The 21,016-nt window shown below is 37.0% G+C and overlaps 1 protein-coding gene and 1 pseudogene across 9 annotated transcripts in view; one reads left to right on the forward strand and one right to left on the reverse strand.

The window, feature by feature from the left end:
* The window catches only part of KTN1 (kinectin 1), a 124,657-nt gene that overhangs the window by 13,807 nt on the left and 89,834 nt on the right, over positions 1-21,016 (forward strand). The window lies entirely within an intron of this gene.
* Positions 17,917-19,128, reverse strand: LOC118889917 (annotated as a pseudogene).

The raw sequence follows: 21,016 nt of genomic DNA on the forward strand, positions 1-21,016 counted from the left end.
ATACAATGGGAGAGGATTCCCTGGCAGTCCAGTGGTTAGAACTCCATGCTTCCACTGTAGGGGGTGCAGGTTTGATCCCTGGTTGGGGAACAAAGATCTCACATGTTGCGTGGAGCAGCCAAAAAAAAAAAAAGGAATATACAATGGGAAAAAGTCTCTCCAGCAAGTGGTGTTGGAAAAGTTGGACAGCCACATGTAAATCAAAGAAGTTACAATGTGCCCTCTCACCATACACAAAAATAAACCCAAAATGGCTTAAAGACTTAAACATAAGACGTGATACCATAAAACTCCTAGAAGAGAACATAGGCAAAACATTCTTTGACATAAATTGTACCAATGTTTTCTTAGGTCAGTCTCCCAAGGCAATAGAAATAAAAGCCAAAATAAACAAATGGGACCTAATCAAACTTACAGACTTTTGCATAGCAAAGGAAACCATAAACAAAACAAAAAGACAACCTACAGAATGGGAGAAAATGTTTGCAAATGATGCTACTGACAAGGGATTAATTTCCAAAATATACAAACAGCTCATACAACTTGACAACAAAAAAACAAACAACCCAATCGAAAAATGGGCAGAAGACCTTAATAACATTTCTCCAAAGAAGAAATACAGATGGCCCATAGGCACATGAGAAGATGCTCAACATTGCTAATTATTAGAGAAATGCAAATCAAAACTACAATGAGGTACCACCTCATGCTGGTCAGAATGGCCATCATTAAAAAGTCTACAAATAACAAATGCTGGAGAGTGTGGGGAGAAAAGGGAAGCTTCCTACACCGTTGGTGGGAATGTAAGTTGGTGCAGCCACTATGGAAAACAGAATGGAAGTTCTGCAGAAAACTAAAAATAGAATTACCATATGATCCAGCAGTCCCACTCCTGGGCAGATATTCAGACAAAACTGTAATTCAAAAAGATACAGGATACACATACCCCGATGTTCATAGCAGCACTATTCACAGTAGCCAAGACATGGAAACAACGTGAATGTCTATCAACAGATGAATGGACAAAGAAGAAGTGGTACATACATACAATGGAATACAACTCAGCCATAAAAAAGAACTAAGTAATGCCATTTGCAGCAACATGGATGCAACTAGAGATTATCATACTAAGTGAAGTAAGTCAAAGTGAAAGACAAATACCATATGATATCACTTATATGTGGAATCTAAAATATGACACAAATGAACCTGTCTTGGGAACAGAAACAATCAGGGGCATGGAGAATAGACTGGTGGTTGCCAAGTGGGAGGGGTAGGAGAGGGTTTGATTGGGAGTTTGGGATTAGCAGATGCAAACTGGTATATATAGAATGGATAAACAACAAGGTCCTACTGTATAGCACAGGGAGCTATATTCAATATCCTGTGGTAAACCATAATGGAAAAGAATATGAAAAAGAATGTATATATGTGTGTAACTGAGTCACTTTGCTGTACAGCAGTAATTAACACAACATTGTAATTCAACTGTGCTTCAATAAAAAATAAATTTAAAAAAAGGGGACAATTTGAACATCAGTAAAGAAAATAACTAATGAAACAAGTCAAGTATGTTTAATCCTAGAGTTCGTAATGATGCTAAAACTTAAAAAAATACTTTAGTTGCTTTTGGGCTAACATTATTTTGACAGTTTTGATAAATAAAGAAAAATAAGCATTTATCCTACCTTTCTTATATGAATTGGATCTCAGGGTGACCAAATAAGAGAAGTTTCTTTCTATAGATGTATTCTAATAAAGATTGATAGACTTTGTTTATTATATATTTTTTGGCTGTGTTGGGTCTTCGTTGCTGCGTGCGGGCTTTCTCTAGTAGCTACTCTTCATTGTGTTGCGCGGGCTTCTCATTGCGGTGGCTTCTCTTGTTGTGGAGCACAGGCTCTAGGCGCGCAGGCTTCAGTAGCTGTGGCACGTGGGCTCAGTAGTTGTGGCTCACGGGCTCTAGAGTGCAGGCTCAATAGTTGTGGCGCACGGGCTTAGTTGCTCCGCGGCATGTGGGATCTTCCTGGACCAGGGCTCGAACCTGTGTCCCTTGCATTGATAGGCGGATTCTTAACCACTGCGCCACCAGGGAAGTCTCAGTGATAGGCTTAGACTATCACCATTTTGCATCTCCTAATGAATAATGTCTAGGCAAAGATCACCAATAGTTGGTAATATCACAAAAAAGATATCCAGATATTAGATACATCGTTTTGGAAGTATGCCATGCTGTCTGTGCCTTAGTCTTGCCCTCAGGTTATAATCATGAATCTGATCTAGCCTTTAAATTTACCAATTTATAGGAAATAGAAGACAAAACAAAAACAAAACACCAAAAAAACTTGTTAACACTATGGGGATGCCATCAACAAAATTCATACTGAGAATCTTTACAGGACAACTGCCTGGTTTTTCCAACCCAAAATTCTAAGAATTGCAAGAAAGTGAATAATAAAAGATACAGGGATGATGAATGAAAGGAGACAAGAGATAAATACAGTAAGTCCTCCACATATGAACGAGTTCCATTCTGAGAGTGTGTTCACAAGTCTAATTTGTTCGTAAGTCCAAGTTAGCCTAGGTACCCAACTAACACAATCAGCTATATAATACTGTACTGTAATAGGTTTATAATATTTTTCACACAAAAAAATAAAACATTTTTAATCTTACGGTACAGTACCTTGAAAAGTACAGCGGTACAGTACAACAGCTGGCATACAGGGGCTGGCATCGAGTGAACAGGCAAGAAGAGTTACTGACTGGAGGAGGGAGAGGAGGTGGGAGGTGGTAGAGCTGAAGGATCGTCAGCAATAGGAGATGGAGGGCAAGCTGCAGTTTCACTCACGCCTGATGTTGATGGAACGCACGTTTGCATCTTTGAAAGCTCGCAACTCTGAGGTTCGTATGTAGGGGACTTACTGTACATCAATCAATACAGAATAACTGAAAAAATATCTACACAGCAGTTGGGGAAATGTGAATACTGGCTTGATATTTGATATTAAGGTATTATTGTTAATTTTAAATTTGCTGTGAGCCTGGATTTTTGTCCTCTTTTCTCTCCAGGCTTAGAGCTCCTGTAAAGCTATATAGCTATAGGTAATAGGTTTTCAGCCTGATTCTTTTTTTTTTTTTTTAAACATCTTTATTGAAGTATAATTGCCTTACAATGGTGTGTTAGCTTCTGCTTTATAACAAAGTGAATCAGTTATACATATACAATATGTTCCCATTTCTCTTCCCTCTTGCATCTCCCTCCCTCCCACCCTCCCCATCCCACCCCTCTAGGTGGTCACAAAGCACCCAGCTGATCTCCCTGTGCTATGCGGCTGCTTCCCACTAGCTATCTATTTTACATTTGGTAGTGTATATATGTCCATGACACTCTCTTACCCTGTCACATCTCACCCCACCCCCTCCCCATATCCTCAAGTGCATTCTCTAGTAGGTCTGTGTCTTTATTCCCGTCTTGCCACTAGGTTCTTCATGGCCTTTTTTTTTTTTTTTTTTCCTTAGATTCCGTATATATGTGTTAGCATACTGTATTTGTTTTTCTCTTTCTGACTTACTTCACTGTGTATGACAGACTCTAACTCCATCCACCTCATTACAAATACCTCCATTTCATTTCTTTTTATGGCTGAGTAATATTCCATTGTATGTATGTGCCACATCTTCTTTATCCATTCATCTGTCGATGGACATTTAGGTTGCTTCCATGTCCTGGCTATTGTAAATAGAGCTGCAATGAACATTTTGGTACATGACTCTTTTTGACCTATGGTTTTCTCAGGGTATATGCCCAGTAGTGGGATTGCTGGGTCGTATGGTAGTTCTATTTGTAGTTTTTTAAGGAACCTCCATACTGTTCTCCATAGTGGCTGTATCAATTTACATTCCCACCAACAGTGCAAGAGTGTTCCCTTTCCTCCACACCCTCTCCAGCATTTATTGTTTCTAGATTTTTTGATGATGGCCATTCTGACCGGTGTGAGATGATATCTCATTGTAGTTTTGATTTGCATTTCTCTAATGATTAATGATGTTGAGCATTCTTTCATGTGTCTGTAGGCCATCTGTATATCTTCTTTGGAGAAATGTCTATTTAGGTCTTCTGCCCATTTTTGGATTGGGTTGTTCGTTTTTTTGTTATTGAGCTGCATGAGCTGCTTGTAAACCTTGGAGATTAATCCTTTGTCAGTTGCTTCATTTGTAAATATTTTCTCCCATTCTGATGGTTGTCTTTTGGTCTTGTTTATGGTTTCCTTTGCTGTGCAAAAGCTTTTAAGTTTCATTAGGTCCCATTTGTTTATTTGTGTTCTTATTTCCATTTCTCTGGGAGCTGGGTCAAAAAGAATCTTGCTGTGATGTATGTCATAGAGTGTTCTGCCTATGTTTTCCTCTAAGAGTTTGATAGTGTCTGGCCTTACACTTAGGTCTTTAATCCATTTGGAGTTTATTTTTGTGCATGGTGTCAGGGAGTGTTCTAATTTCATACTTTTACATGTACCTGTCCAATTTTCCCAGCACCACTTATTGAAGAGGCTGTCTTTTCTCCACTGTATATGCTTGCCTCCTTTATCAAAGATAAGGTGACCATAGGTGTGTGGGTTTATCTCTGGGCTTTCTATCCTGTTCCATTGATCTATATTTCTGTTTTTGTGCCAGTACCAAACTGTCTTGATTACTGAAGCTTTGTAATATAGTCTGAAGTCAGGGAGCCTGATTCCCCCAGCTCCATTTTTCGTTCTCAAGATTGCTTTGCCTATTCGGGGTCTTTTGTGTTTCCATACAAATTGTGAAATTTTTTGTTCTAGTTCTGTGAAAAATGCCAGTGGTAGTTTGATAGGGATTGCATTGAATCTGTAGATTGCTTTGGGTAGTAGAGTCATTTTCACAATGTTGATTCTTCCAATCCAGGAACATGGTATATCTCTCCATCTATTTGTATCATCTTTAATTTCTTTCATCAGTGTCTTATAATTTTCTGCATACAGGTCTTTTGTCTCCTTAGGTAGGTTTATTCCTAGATATTTTATTCTTTTTGTTGCAATGGTAAACGGGAGTGTTTTCTTAATTTCACTTTCAGATTTTTTGTCATTAGTGTATAGAAATGCAAGAGATTTCTGTGCATTAATTTTGTATCCTGCTACTTTACCAAATTCATTGATTAGCTCTAGGAGTTTTCTGGTAGCATCTTTAGGATTCTCTATGTATAGTATCATGTCATCTGCAAATAGTGACAGCTTTACTTCTTCTTTCCCGATTTGGATTCCTTTTATTTCTTTGTCTTCTCTGATTGCTGTGGCTAACACTTCCAAAACCATGTTGAATAATAGTGGTGAGAGTGGGCAACCTTGTCTTGTTCCTGATCTTAGTGGAAATGGTTTCAGTTTTTCACCATTGAGGACAATGTTGGCTGTGGGTTTGTCATATATGGCCTTTATTATGTTGAGGAAAGTTCCCTCTATGCCTACTTTCTGCAGGGCTTTTATCATAAATGGGTGTTAAATTTTGTCGAAAGCTTTCTCTGCATCTATTGAGATGATCATATGGTTTTTCTCCTTCAATTTGTTAATATGGTGTATCACATTGATTGATTTGCATATGTTGAAGAATCCTTGCATTCCTGGGATAAACCCCACTTGATCATGGTGTATGATCCTTTTAATGTGCTGTTGGATTCTGTTTGCTAGTATTTTGTTGAGGATTTTTGCATCTATGTTCATCAGTGATATTGGCCTGTAATTTTCTTTCTTTGTGACATCTTTGTCTGGCTTTGGTATCAGGGTGATGGTGGCCTCGGAGAATGAGTTGGGGAGTGTTCCTCCCTCTGCAATATTTTGGAAGAGTTTGAGAAGGATAGGTGTTAGCTCTTCTCTAAATGTTTGATAGAATTCGCCTGTGAAGCCATCTGGTCCTGGGCTTTTGTTTGTTGGAAGGTTTTTAATCACAGTTTCAATTTCAATGCTTGTGATTGGTCTTTTCATATTTTCTATTTCTTCCTGGTTCAGTCTCGGCAGTTTGTGCATTTCTAAGAATCTGTCCATTTCTTCCATGTTGTCCATTTTATTGGCATAGAGTTGCTTGTAGTAATCTCTCATGATCTTTTGTATTTCTGCAGTGTCAGTGGTTACTTCTCCTTTTTCATTTCTAATTCTATTGATTTGAGCCTTCTCCCTTTTTCTCTTGATGAGTCTGGCTAATGGTTTATCAATTTTGTTTATCTTCTCAAAGAACCAGCTTTTAGTTTAAAAAAAATTATTTATTTTTGGCTGCCTTGGGTCTTTGTTGATGCGTGCAGGCTTTCTCTAGTTGCAGCGAGCAGAGGCTTCTCTTCGTTGCAGTGTGTGGGCTTCTCATTGCAATGGCTTCTCTTGTTGCGGAGAATGGGCTCTGGGGTGCTCGGGCTTCAGTAGTTGTGGCTCGTGGGCTCTAGAGCGCAGGCTCAGTAGCTATGGTGCATGGGCTCAGTTGCTCCGCTGTGGCATGTGGGATCTTCCCGGACCAGGGATTGAACACGTGTCCCTTGCATTGGCAGGCACATTCTTAACCACTGTGCCACCAGGGAAGTACCCAGCCTGATTCTTTTTCATACATCTTCTTTCTCCCCCCACCCCCCGACCCAAGCTGTGCAAATTCTATTCCCATCCCCACCTCTTGGTGTCAAGCAGCAAACCTGGTTCTGTTCTGTTGCTGTTACCTGTGGGAGCTGAACTTCTCTGATCATTTGCCTGCTATAGAGTCAGTATCCAGCCATCTTTCTCATTCTTTATTCCCTGTGCTCCATTTTAGGTACTGTATGGTTTATTCTTCTGAATTTTTATTGTTTCTAACTCAGAGACGTATTTATCTTCATTTTGGGTTCAGCCATATCTTTTTGATAATCTTATTTTTCATCCATTGTTATGTTTTTAATTGAAGTATAGTTGATTTATAATGTGTTAGTTTCTAGTGTACAGCATATATACTTTTTTATATTCTTTTTCATTGTGGTTTATCACAGGATATTGAATATAGTTCCCTGTGCTATACAGTAGGACCTTGTTTGTTTTTTTCTTTTTTATTGATGTATAGTTGATGTACAATAAGATATAATTTACAGGTACATAATATAGTGATATACAATTTTTTTTTTCTCTCAATCCCAAACTCCCTAACTATCCCTCCCCGACACCCTTCCCCCCGGTAACCATAAGTTTGTTCTCTGAGTCTGTGAGTCTGTTTCTGTTTTGTAATAAGTTCATTTGTATCATTTTTTTTTAGATTCCACATATAAATGATATCATATGATTTCTCTTTCTCTGTATGACTTAATTCACTCAGTATGACAATCTCTAGGTCCATCCATGTTGCTGCAAATGGCATTATTTTAGTCCTTTTAATGGCTAATAGTCCATTGTATATATGTACCACAGCTTCTTTTCATTCCTCTGGCGATGGTCATCCATGATTTTAAGTGTTTGGAATAGAAGCATCCTTATTGGAAGTCTTCATCTCTTCATTTCTACCTATTATAATCTTGTTTTTGAAGCGCAACTTAGTTTATCCTGAGTGCTCTTGTTTAGTGATCTATTCTCTTTCTTTGCTCAGATCTGCTCTCTTTTAACCTTTTCTTTAAAATTATTTTTTATTTTTATTTATTTTTTTATTTTGGCCATGCTGTGTGCCTTGTGGGATCTCACTTCCCCCACCAGGGATTGAACCCGTGCCATTGTAGTGAAAGTGCTGAATCCTAACCACTAGACCACCAGGGAACTCCCTGCCCTCTTTTAATGTTGTTGGGTGTTTTTCAACTCTATAGAACAAATCTGATTTTAGTATCACACTAATTTGTTACGACTACAATCAATTAAAATCCTAAAGCCTTGAAGTATGATTCTTGTTGCTGCTAGTTCATCTCACTCATCCTATGTTTCTTTAGTCTGTTTTGGAGTACAGGTATCCCTTGCTAGTCCAACTCAGGCTGGGTAATTTTTTTCTTTTTTGAGGTAGCACTGGTATCCCTTGCTGTCTGAACTCTTGTTGTTTATTGTTCCAAACTTGGGAATCAAATATACGTATCCTTTGTTTAATGACTTGAATTCATTCTTGAAAACTCCACTGCTAAGTGAAAAGCCATTACATGAAAACATATTTTCTTTAATTTTTTCCTACAGATAAACTTTATTTATTTATTTTAAAAAATTATTTATTTATTTATTTATTTATGGCTGTGTTGGGTCTTTGTTTCTGTGCGAGGGCTTTCTCTAGTTGCGGCAAGCGGGGGCCACTCTTCATTGCGGTGCGCGGGCCTCTCACTGTCGTGGCCTCTCTTGTTGCGGAGCACAGGCTCCAGACGCGCAGGCTCAGCAATTGTGGCTCACGGGCCTAGTCGCTCTGCGGCATGTGGGATCTTCCCAGACCAGGGCTCGAACCCGTGTCCCCTACATTGGCAGGCAGATTCTCAACCACTGCGCCACCAGGGAAGCCCAAACTTTGTTTATTTAATTGAAGTATAGTTGATTTACAATGTTTCAGGTGTATAGCAAAGTGTGATTCCATTTTATATATATATATAATATATGTATTATATATTTTTATATATATAAATTGTAAGATTCTTTTCCATTATAGGTTATTACAAGATATTGAATATAGTTTCCTGTGTTATACAGTAGGTTCTTGTTATGTGTTTTTATTAGTGTGTATCTGTTAAAGCATATTTTCATTCATTTTTAATGGGAAATTATGCTGTGTTGTATCTCAACCAATTTTTACACAAAGGAAAGTATTAATCTAGCAATGAAGATGAGTTTATACAAGTGTAAGCAACACTTTGAAAGTAAATAAATACACTTGATCTTAAAATATAATGTGATAGGGACTTCCCTGGTGGCACAGTGGTTAACAATCCACCTGCCAGTGCAGGGGACACGGGTTTGAGCCCTGGTCCGGGAAGATCCCACATGCCGTGGAGCAATTAAGCCCATGTGCCACAACTACTGAGACTGCGCTCTAGAGCCCATAAGTCACAACTACTGAGCCCACGTGCTGCAGCTACTGAAGCCTGCGCGCCTAGAGCCCGTGCTCCACAATAGGAGAAGCCACCGCAATGAGAAGCCTGTGCACCGCAACGAAGAGTAGCCCCCGCTCGCCGCAACTAGAGAAAGCTTGCGTGTAGCAACGAAGACCCAATGCAGCCAAAAATAAATAATTAAATTTATTTTTTAAAAAAATGTAATGTGGTAAAATGAAGGTGTATTGTATTATACTTGCCAAAGGAGGAAGAGAAAACTTGGTTGTGGTGGTGGTTGATGAAGTGTAATTCTTTGGAAAGCCTATTCTTTATTCTTATTATACCATTTTTTCCCCCAATTTCAACCTTTCTGGAGCTCAGGGTTATCTTACATTCAGTCTGCACTTAAAAGTCAAATTGTGGTACAGATAAGCACCTTTAGTGGAATAAAGGCCAAACACAAGTCCTTTAAGCAATGTGGAAATAGAATACAGGCGGAAAATACTGAAGAGTTGTAGGAGATGATAGCTTTGCATCCCTCTCGCTTGGCAATATGTGCACAAAGCACATGTTCTCACTTCATCCAAATGTGTGCAGTACATCAATACATATGATGTGTTCCAACTGGATACCATTGTATTGATGAAATTGTTGAGTGTGTCTTTAGCTGAAATTATAATGTTGAAATTTTTATTCTTCATAGAATATTTATTTTATGTGTATTTTAGGCAAATAATAACTAATGTTTAAAAAAGTCGTTTGAAAAGTAGTACTTTTCAAGGGTCATTTGATGAAAACCAGTTAACTGAACGATTATATGAGGTAGGTCTGTAGATTGTAATAACATGGTATCCCTCCTTATCTGAGATAGCTATTGGAATTCCTGCTGTTCCAGCTAGGGAACTGAAAGAGTTTGGTAGCAAAGGATAAATAAAAATCTTATTTTATGAAACATTTTTAGTTGGTTTGTCCTTTGTTATCCTATTCTGAGTTCAGCACATCTTTGTAAACTGGCAAGCTTGTCGTATTATCAGGGTAATGGATGGATTAAAATGTGACTAAGGTCAGGCAAAGATCAGAGTCTGATACATAATAATACTCTTTCTAAACTATTAATTGGCAACTTTGGGATATGATTATTTAACCTATTAAATATTCTCTGATTTCTACTACTCTATCTTGTTTCCAAGGATAGCTTGTATACATTATCAAGTGTTTTGCCAAAATCAGACATTCTAATTTTTCCTAATTTAATAAACCTTTTATTAAAAAAAAAAAGACAGTGAAATGACTTGTTATAGTGAATGACTTTCGATGCTCCTAAATTTTTTAGTTAGTGACATTGTCTGGATTTACACACAGTGAATTCACCAATTTTAATTTGATTGCTTTCTGCTATTTTTAGTATATGATAGCTTTTACTTTTACTTTTTTTTTTTTTTAACCTCTTCAGGCATCTTCTAATAGTGGGGAAAGCAGAAGTCTTTCAGGGATCTTGAAATGTAGGATCCTGGCAGCTGCGTACTGTCTGTTGAAGGCAGTACTGTATCTATCTTTGCATGGCTCTTGAGGTTGTGTAAATATGGTTTCTAAGCACAGTGTTCAGAGCAAGATGGCTATAGGATAAGGACCTCTACTTGTGACTGTATTTCATTTTTTTCTAGCTTTATTGAGGTATAATTGACATAACATTGTGTAAGTTTATTAGTAGCTTTGAAGTTTATAATACATTATTGTTGATTGTAATCACTGCTGCGCATTAGATCTCCAGGACTTTTTAATGTACTAGTTGCAAGTTTGTACCCTCAAAAAACATCTCCCCAAAGCCCCAGGTAACCACCACTCTTCTCTGTTACTATGAATTCAAGATTCCACATGTGGTATCATACAGTATTTGTCTTTCTTTGTCTTATTTAGCATAATGCCCTCAAAGTCTGTCCATGATATTGCAAATGGTAGGATTTTCTTCTTTCTCATGGCCATATAATATTCCATCGTATATATGTATCACACTTTTTAAATCTGTTCATCTGTCAGTGAACTCTTAGGTTGTTTCCATGTCTTGGCTATTGTAAATAATGCTGCAGTGAACATGGATATCATGTTGGAGATATCTCTTCTAGATACTGATTTCATTTCCACTGCATATTTACCCAGTGGAATTGGGTTTGCTGGATTATATGGTAGTTCTATTTTTAATTTTTTGAGGAACCTCCATACTGTTTTCCACAGTGCCGCACCAATTTACAGTCCCACCAACAGTACACAGAGGTTTTCTTTTCTCCATATCCTTGCCTGCACTTGTTATCTCTTGTCTTTTTGATGATAGCCATTCTAACAGGTGTAAGGTGATATCTTATTGTAGTTTTGACCTTTGCATTTTCCCCATGATCAGTGATATTGAGCATCTTTTCATGTACTTGTTGGCCTTCTTTGGAAGAATGTCTATTTGGGTCCTTTGCCCATTTAAAAAAATATATATTTTTTGGCTTTTGAGTTGTATGAATTTCTTATATATTTTAGATATTAATCCTTTATCTGGCATATGGTTTGCAAATATTTTCTTCCATTCTGTAGGTTGCCTTTTAATTTTGTTGATCATTTCTTTGCTGTGTAGAAGCTTTTTAGTTTGATGTAGTCCCACTTGTCTATTTTTGTTTTTGTTGTATATGATTTTGGTGTCATACACTGAAAAATCACTGCCAAGACCAATGTCAAGGAGCTTTTTTTCCCCAGTGTTTTCTTCTAGGAGGTTTATGGTTTCAGGTCTTACATTTACGTGTTTAATCCATTGTGAATTAATTTTTGAGTGTTGTAAAATAGGGTTCCAGTTTAATTTTTTTGTGTGTGAATATTCAGTTTTCCCAGCACCATTTATTAAAGAGACAGTCTTTTCCCCATTGTGTATTCTTGGCTCCCATGTCAAATATTAGTTCACTGTATATGTGTGGATTTATTTCTGGGTTCTTGATTCTGTTCCATTGGTTTGTCTGTTTCTATGCCACTACCATACTGTTTTGATTAACTATATCTTTGGAGTATAATTTGAAATAAGAACATGTGATGATTTCAGCTTTTTTCTTTCTCAAGTTTGCTTTGCCTATTTGGGGTGTTTTGTGGTTCCATATGAGTTTTAGGATTGTTTTTCTTTTTCTGTAAAAAATGCCATTGGAATTGTGATAGGGATTGCACTGAATCTATAGCTGTATGACTTTGGGTAGTGTGGACATTTAACAGTATTAAAATTCTTTTGGTCCATGAACACACAATATGTTTTCACACAATATCTTTCCATTTATTTGTATCATCTTCAATTTCTTTCATTATTGTCTTACAGTTTTCAGTGTACAGGTCTTTCACCTCCTTGGTTGCATTTATTCCTAAGTATTGTTTTTGGTGCTATATTTTAGGTTTCGAATAACTGATCACCTTTGAACCTCTTAAGTCATATTTCTGTTGTTTGAAAGGGAGTCTTGGCAATCACAAATTTTGAAGGCTCACTGTATTTCAATTTTGTAACTAGGTAATTTATAAACCAACTTTAAGAATGTGGGAATTCATTTGGTGTAATTCCAGAGATGAGATTTTTTCTTGGGTATTGTTCTTAGATTAACTTCTCACTGTTTTTTGCTTAGGTTGCTTATTGGGAACAATATCAAGAATGGAACCAACAGCAAAAAAAAAAATTTTTTTTTTATTTTTGGTGGGGGCTGCTGTTGTAGGTTTAAATGTTAAAATACAAAGTGTGTACTTATTTCCAATTAATGGTAATTTTATCAGGACTTTTTGATTTTTATTTTTCCGTTATATACTTCTTTTCAGCTTCAAGAATGTTATAATGAAGCCCATATTATGATAAAAAGTCCCTGAGTTTGTGTTTCACAGTACTGGTGGACACAAATGGGATTGATGTATACTATATTTATGAAGGTTTATTTTGAAAGAAAATCCATAATCATAAGGACTACCTGTATAAAGCTATTTATGTTAATGAAGTAAACTTTTTTTTCTTCCCAGATTCATGCTGGTTGTCTTTTAGCCAGTTAAAATCTGACAGTGCTATGTGTTGAGCACTGACTGTGTTGGGCTTGAAGGGTATTTGGGAGAGAACATACAGATCAGTAGGAGAGTCACTGATATGGCATGTTAAATTTCAGTAGTATAAAGCAAACCTTGTATAACAAGTACATAAAAATCTTTAGTGAATTTTTTTTAAACCATAATTTTCAAGGTACAATTTCAGTAGAAGTTGACTACATAAGATTATGAGTATAAAAGCAAATGCTGCTTGATTTCAGTGAATGGGGATGGGAAAATTTCTTACTATTTTAAGATTCTTTAACTTCACCATGGGTTAATAATTTATTAACAGAGGTAATGTTTCAGAAAAAAATAGGAAAATGAAAATATATAAGTAGTTTCCTACCTTATTTTACTATCCTTATTTGTATATACTTTCATTTTGAATATGTATAAGATTTTGCTGTTTATTCACAATTTTGTTGTTTGTGTAGACTTTGTGTCTCTTTGCTTTCTCTTAAATAGCAGAGTTAGGAGTTTGTGGAATACTGTTAAAATAAAAATTGAAATTTAGACTGTAGAAGTGTAGAACTTGAAATGTAGACTTCAGAATAGATTGTATAGTCTTAGAAAAGATAATCAGGATTTTACTGTTATTTAATTGGTGTACTTATTGATGTAAGTGAATATTCCAATATTTTGCTGGATCTGGAATTCTGTGTTAGTGGTCATTGTTTTTATGGAGATTTTATTCCATTATCCTTTGGCTTCTATTGCTGAGTAATATATAAGTCTAATTTTATTCTGTTATAGGTAATTTTTTCTATGTTGCTTTTAAGACCTGCTTGCATCTTTTGAGTTATATAATTTTACTACACATATATTTAGGTTTGTTTCTTATTTATGCTGTTCAGATCTTGTTGCCCTTTTGGAATTGAAAGATTTATATCTTTTCAGCAGTTTTTGAAAAGTCTTTGCCATTTTGTCATCAAATATTACCTTTCTTGATTCTTTGCTCTCCTTGAATTCCCATTTGATTTATTGGACCTTCTCATTCTTTCCTTCATGTCTATTAGTTTTTCTTTCATGTTTTCCCTAATGTATTCGTTTGTGCTGCATTGCCAGTTTTTATAAGCTCTATCTTTCTGTTTGATAATTCTTCAGCTGTGTATAATTATCAGTTCATTTAGTTTTTAATGTCTGCATGTCTGTGTATGCACATATGTGTGTGGATGCTTGTACACAATTTATAGTTTCTTTTCTACCTTCTGGTCTTTTATATGAGTGTTTTATTCTTTTTCCATATGTGTGATTTAATTTATGCTTCTAATAGCTGAAAAAATTATTTTTTATAGTTGTCCACATTATTCTATTTGGAATTCTTGGGGATATAATCCCTGTTTGTATCTTTGATTTTTTTCACTTTCTATTGTAAGTTCACCTTCAAGAGGAGTGTATCTGAAAATACTGTACTGTTCAGGCCAGACTGGGTAGAAGGAATTTTTTTCCAGAGTCTTTCATGGCCTTGGAGCCATTTTTGTGTTAATATTTTTGGTAGAAACATTGGGGGTGTTCTGGACTGGCAGAGACTGTAGACGTGAATTTAAGAATCCATGGTTATGAATTTTTTTTTTTAAGGGTCAAAAATCAGAATTTATTTGGAGATGTCACTTGCAAACTGTTTTACATCGACCTCTTTTTTATTTTCTGGTTGTATTTTATTTATTTGTTTACTTTAAATTTGATTTTTTAAAATTGAAGTATAGTTGATTTACAGTGATTCAGGTGATCACAGCAAAGTGATCCAGTTATGCATATATATACACACATATAATTTTTCATATTCTTTTGTTTTACTTTATTACAAAATATCAAATATAGTTTCTTATGTTATACAGTAGCACCGTGTTGTTTATCTATTCTATATATAATAGTTTGTGTCTGCTAATCTCAAGCTCCCAGTCCATCCCTCCCCTGTACCCTCCTCCCCCTTGGCAACCACAAGTCTGTTTTCTATGTCCGCGATTCTTTTTCTGTTTTGTAGATAAGTTGGTTTGTGTCATGTTTTAGATTCCACATATAAATGATATCATATGGTATTTGTCTTTCTCTGTCTGACTTAATTCACTTAGTATGAGAATCTCTGGGTCCATCCATGTTGCTGCAAATGGCATTATTTCATTCTTTTTTATGGCCAAGTAGTATTCCATTGTATATATATATACCACATCTTCTCTATCTGTTCATCTGTTGATGGACATTTAGGTTGTTCCCATGTCTTGGCTATTGTAAATAGTGCTATTATCATTGGGGTGCATATATCTTTTTGAATTACAGTTTTCTCTGAATATATGCCCAAGAGTGGGACTGCAGGCTCATGTGGCAACTCTATTTTTAGTTTTTCTTTTTCATTTCTGATTTTATTCATTTGGGCCCTCTCCCTTTTTTTCCTTGATGCATCTGGTTAAAAGTTTAATAATTTTGTTTATCTTTTCAAAGAACCAGCTTTTACTTTCATTGATCTTTTCCATTTTTTTTAAGTCTATATTTCATTTATTTCTGCTCTGATCTTCAGTTTCTTTCCTTCTACTAACTTTGGCTTTGTTTGTTCCTCTTTCTCTAGTTGGTTTAGGCTTAATGTTAGGTTGTTTATTTGAGAATTTTCTACTTTCCCTAGGTAAGCTTTATTGCTACATACTTAGAACTGCCTTTGCTACATCTCATAGGTTTTGGACTGTTGTGTTTTCATTTTCATTTGTCTCTAGGTATTTTTTAAATTTCCTCTTTGATTTCTTCAGTGATCCATTGGTTGTTTAGTAGCGTATTGTTGAGCCTCTGCGTGTTTGTGTTTTTTACAGTTTTTTTCTTGTACTTGATTTCTAGTCTCATAGCATTGTGGTCAGAAAAGATGCTTGATATGGTTTCAGTTTTCTTAAATTTACCAAGGCTCATTTTGTGGGCTACCACGTGGTCTGTCCTGGAGAATGTTCCATGTGTGCTTGAAAAGGATGTGTATTCTGCTGCTTTCGGGTGGAATACTCTATAAATATCAACTAAGTCCGTTTAGTCTAATAATGTGTTATTTAAGGCCTGTGTTTCCTTATTGATTTTCTGTCTGGATGATCTGTCCATTGATATGAGTGGGGTGTTAAAAGTCTCCTACTCTTGCTGTGTTACTGTTTATTTCTCCTTTTATGTCTGTTAATATTTGCTTTATATATTGAGGTGCTCCTGTGTTGGGTGCATATATATTTACAAATGTAATATTTTCTTGGATTGATGCCTTGATCATTACATAGTGTTCTTCTCTGTCTCTTGTAACAGTCTTTATTTTAAAGTCTGTTTTGTCTCGTGTAAGTATTGATACTCTGGCTTTCTTTTGATTTCCATTTGTGTGTAATATCTTTTTCCATCCCCTCAGTTTTAGTCTGATTGTGTCTCTGGATCTGAAGTGAGTCTCTTGTAGGCAGCAGATATATGTGGGTCTTGATTTTGTATCCATGCAGCCAGTCTTTGTCTTTTGGTTGGAGCATTTAGTCTGTTTACATTTAAGGTAATTATTGATATGTATGTTCTTATTGCCATTTTGTTAATTGTTTTGGGTTATGTTTTTGTAGGTTTTTTCCCCCCTCTTTTTTTGTTATCTTGTGTTGTGATTTGATAACTATCTTTCATGTTATGTTTGGATTCCTTTTCCTTTTTTGTGTGTATATCTATTGTAGGTTTTTGGTTTGTAGCTAACCATGAGGTTCTTGTATAGCAGTGTATATGTGTATGTGTATATGTGTATGTATATATATGTATATATATATGACTGTTTTATGTTGCTGATCTCTTAATTTTAAATGCATTTAAAATACCCTGCATTTGTACTCTCTCCCTCCAGTGATTACTGTTTTTGATAACATAGTTTACATCTAATTTTTTTGTGTATCCATTAACTGCTTATGTGGATATAGATGATTTTACTACTTCAGTCTTTTAATTAAACCTCCTTACTGGCATTGTGTATGGATGGTTTCCTATCTTTATGTTTGCCTTTACCGGTGAGCTTTTTCATTCTATAATTTTCTTGTTTCTTGTTGTGGCCTTTTCTTTTTTGCCCAAAGAAGTTCCTTTAACATTTTTTGTAAAGTGGGTTCGGTGGTGCTGACTTCTTTTAGCTTTTGCTTGTCTGGAAAGCTTTTGATTTCTCCGTCAAATCTGAAAGAGAGCCTTGCTGGGCAGACTATTCTTGGTTGTAGGTTTTTCCCTTTTGTCACTTTAAGTATATCATACCACTCTTTTCTGGACTGCAGAGCTTCTACTGAAAAATCAGCTGATAGCCTTACGGGAGTTCCCTTGTGTGTTATTTGTTGCTTTTCCCGTATAGCTTTAGTATTCTCTGTTTATCTTTGATTTTTGTCATTTTGATTACAATCTGTCTCTGTATGTTCCTCTTTGGGTTAATACTGTACTGTATATGTATTTATTGGATATCTTTTTTCCCCCTAGGAATCTTCTAAACGTGTCCTTTAACCTTTCTCTCTCAGGTTCATCTTTTTTTTTTTTTTTTCACGTTCAGTATTTTTATTTAATTTTTTAGGAGACAGTTTACATACCACCCCCACCCTTTCCCTTAAGTTAGTGTGACAATTTTCCATGATAAGCTGCTTAAAGAGAAGCTTTGGTCAAGAATGGAATGAAATAGCAAAACAAAAATAAAACCTAAATCACTGCTGCTTTTAAAAAACCAACACTTTCACTAATTATCCTCAAACAAAACACACAACAAGGTTTGCGCCATATGTGTCTTCAGTGTTTCCTGGCGGCTGGCTCTCCTCCCCATCATGCGAATGGCAGAGCTGCCCAGTGCAGCCTGTCCGTCCGCATGCTGGATCTGGGAGGCTCGCTCAGCTTCCCATTATCCGAAGGCCCTGGATAGAAAACTCTAAGATCTTGAAATCCCAAATGGTCATGGCTCCGTCGATGCCAGTAATGCAAAATTTGCGACAATCTTGCTTGTCCACCTCATGAATAGACACTTGAGTGATGCTGCTCTGGTGCAGCATCCCCAGGGCCGTGTTGCGGTTCTCGGTTGTGGCCCGCTTGTCCATGTTGCAGAAGTGCTCCATGGCCGACATGTTGTGCTGGATGCTCTGTTTTGGGATGTCTAGCTTGGAGACGAAGGTCAAGCAGCCACGGTCGTCGTAGTTTAAGAGCGTGGGGCAGCAGTCATGGCCAGCAGCCACTACGCTGTTCTCCAAGATGAAGGACACACTCAGGAGGGGCAGAAACTCTGTCTCAGAGTTGAGACCTGCATACTTTTTGAGGCATCAGCAACGGACACGGTGCTGTTGTGGCTGACCCAGGCCAGGAGGCTCCTGCTGGCGGAGAAGCTGACCCCATGCACCCAGCCGCCAGTGCCACTGCCACCAAAGGCTGACATCAGCTGACCAAAAGACATCTTGCTGCCCCAGGGTGTACTGGCTGGCTTCTCATCCACTTCTTTAATGTAGGTAGAAAACACTCTGCATTTGAAATCACAGGATCCTGCTGCCAGCAAGACATTGTTGGGATGCCAATCCAAGCTGAGGACTGTGGAGTGAATGGGTTTTTTAATGTGCTTGCTTACCCACCAGTCATTTTCGGACTCGAAATAACAAACAGAAATGAGTCATGCTCCACTGCCCACAGCAAATTTGTTCTGTAGCGGGGACCACTTGACAGAAGTGGCTGCATCGTTAATTCTCAGGATCACCAGGGTCGGCTTCCAGATACCATCTTTCTGATTCCAGACGTAGGCATTGCGGTCAGCCCCGCAAGTGACCATGAGGTCACTCTTGGGAGCGCAGTCGATACCTGTGATGTGTCCATTGTGCTCCTTGAGTTCATGAATTTTCACCCACTGGCTCTCATCTTCTTATAGATGTGGACTTCGTGGTTATTGGGGCTAAGGGCAATCTGGGTACGATACCTGTTTCAGGCATGACAGGTAATTGGCTCTAGTAAAAATTGATGCAGGGACATTATTCTTAGTGTTTTCAAAGGACAGAAAGCTGGGGGTCGGGGCCATCCGGACAGGCTCGGAGCGTGGAATTCGTGGACTCTGGTCAGTCGATGCAAACAGGCTCCGGCCAGGTTCATCTTTTTCTCACATTTCAGGTGATGTTTGTAAGTTAAGGCTACCAGACCTTTGTCTTTTTTGAGTTAGTCACTTATTTTTTCCCATGAAGTCTTTACAATGTTTTCTAGTCAGATTTTCCAGTTTTTTCCTTTATGGCTCTGGGTTTTACATGAGACATAGAAAAAGCCTTTTACAAAACAAAATTATTTTAGATTGAAAGAAATACATTTGTTTTCTAGTTTTTTCATGGTTTAAATTTTTAACCTTTAAAACTTTGATCCATACATAATTGAAGTAGGGGCTGAATTTCCCTCTGAAATGGCTGTCATTTGTGCTGATACTATTTATTAAATAATCCATAGATTTACTTACTGATTTGAAATAGCTCTCTGATTATATAGTAAATTTTTCACACATATTTGGGGCTTTTTATGTTGCATTTGTTTGACAGTTCTTGGGCAAGATGTAAAGATTCTTGTTTTATGGTGAAGCTTTTCCAATAGCTCCCTTAGAGTTTTTTTGGATAGTATTTGACGTTTTTGTCTTGTCATTTACATTTCATGTTTAGTTTGTGAAATGATCTTAAGTATTATGTGTTTTTTAGGAATAGGCAAGAATAAATATAACATTTTATTATTTTAGCACTTTTATTGTTGAGTGACCTACGGTGATGTACTTAAGAGTTATTTTATCAGCCTATTACGTTTAACTTTTAACACCCTAGCAAAACTTTCGTAAAGGATGATAGGGTTTGAAGTAGGTTTTCTGTTTGTTGATAAATTTCATTGGTATCATACATTACTAGGACTGCCTTGTTGTAGTGGGATTGGACATAGATGAGGAGGTTAGGGCACTTAGAGGGCCTCAAGGAGAAGTTACAGGAGGAAAAGATTTTGGATCACAACTAGGAAGAATATTCTAATGTCTTTGTAAAAGGAGCTTATGGGAGATGCTTATTCTTGATAAGCATAGGCTCACTGACCATTCAGCTGGGTCCAGTCTTTGAATTAGATGGCCCTTTCCAACCCAGAGACCTTGTGAAAAAGTAAAGGTAGGTCAAGACTAGATTTTAGGGGAAGGCAGTCTTGTGTATATGGTATAGCTATTTAACAATTACATCATTGGTGTGAATTTCATGTTTTAATGTTAATTTTTGAGCGGTGTTAATTTTTGAACAATTTTTTTTTTAACTTTGGGTATTTATTTATTTATTTATTTATTTATTTATTTATTTATTTTTGGCTGTGTTGGGTCTTCGTTTCTGTGCTTGGGCTTTTTCTAGTTGTGGCAAGTGGGAGCCACTCTTCATCGCGGTGCGCGGGCCTCTCATTATCGCGGCCTCTCTTGTTGCGGAGCACAGGCTCCAGATGCGCAGGCTCAGTAATTGTGGCTCATGGGCCTAGCTGCTCTGCAGCATGTGGGATCTTCCCAGACCAGGGCTCGAACCCGTGTCCCCTGCATTGGCAGGCAGATTCTCAACCACTGCGCCACCAGGGAGGCCCAATTTTTGAACAATTTTGATGATATTGATTTTGAAATACTGATTATTTAAATGTATTACTAAATTTTTGGTATTAAAGCTTTTAATTTGTCTAATTTATCATAAATTAGCTTTCTTTACAGAATAAACTTTTAACCAGGTTATTTCCTGTGGATATGTTTTTATTTATTCATTTAATTTATTTTTTTTTTAATTTACTTATTCATTTGTTTATTTTTGGCTGCATTGGGTCTTCGTTGCTGTGTGCAGGCTTTTCTCTAGTTGTGGTGAGCGGGGGCTACTCTTCGTTGTGGTGCGCGGGCTTCTCATTGCAGTGGCTTCTCTCATTGCGGACATGGGCTCTAGGTGCGTGGGCTTCAATAGTTGTGGCTCACGGGCTCTAGAG

Source organism: Balaenoptera musculus, chromosome 2, assembly GCF_009873245.2.
Source record: "Balaenoptera musculus isolate JJ_BM4_2016_0621 chromosome 2, mBalMus1.pri.v3, whole genome shotgun sequence".
Lineage (NCBI taxonomy): Eukaryota > Metazoa > Chordata > Mammalia > Artiodactyla > Balaenopteridae > Balaenoptera > Balaenoptera musculus.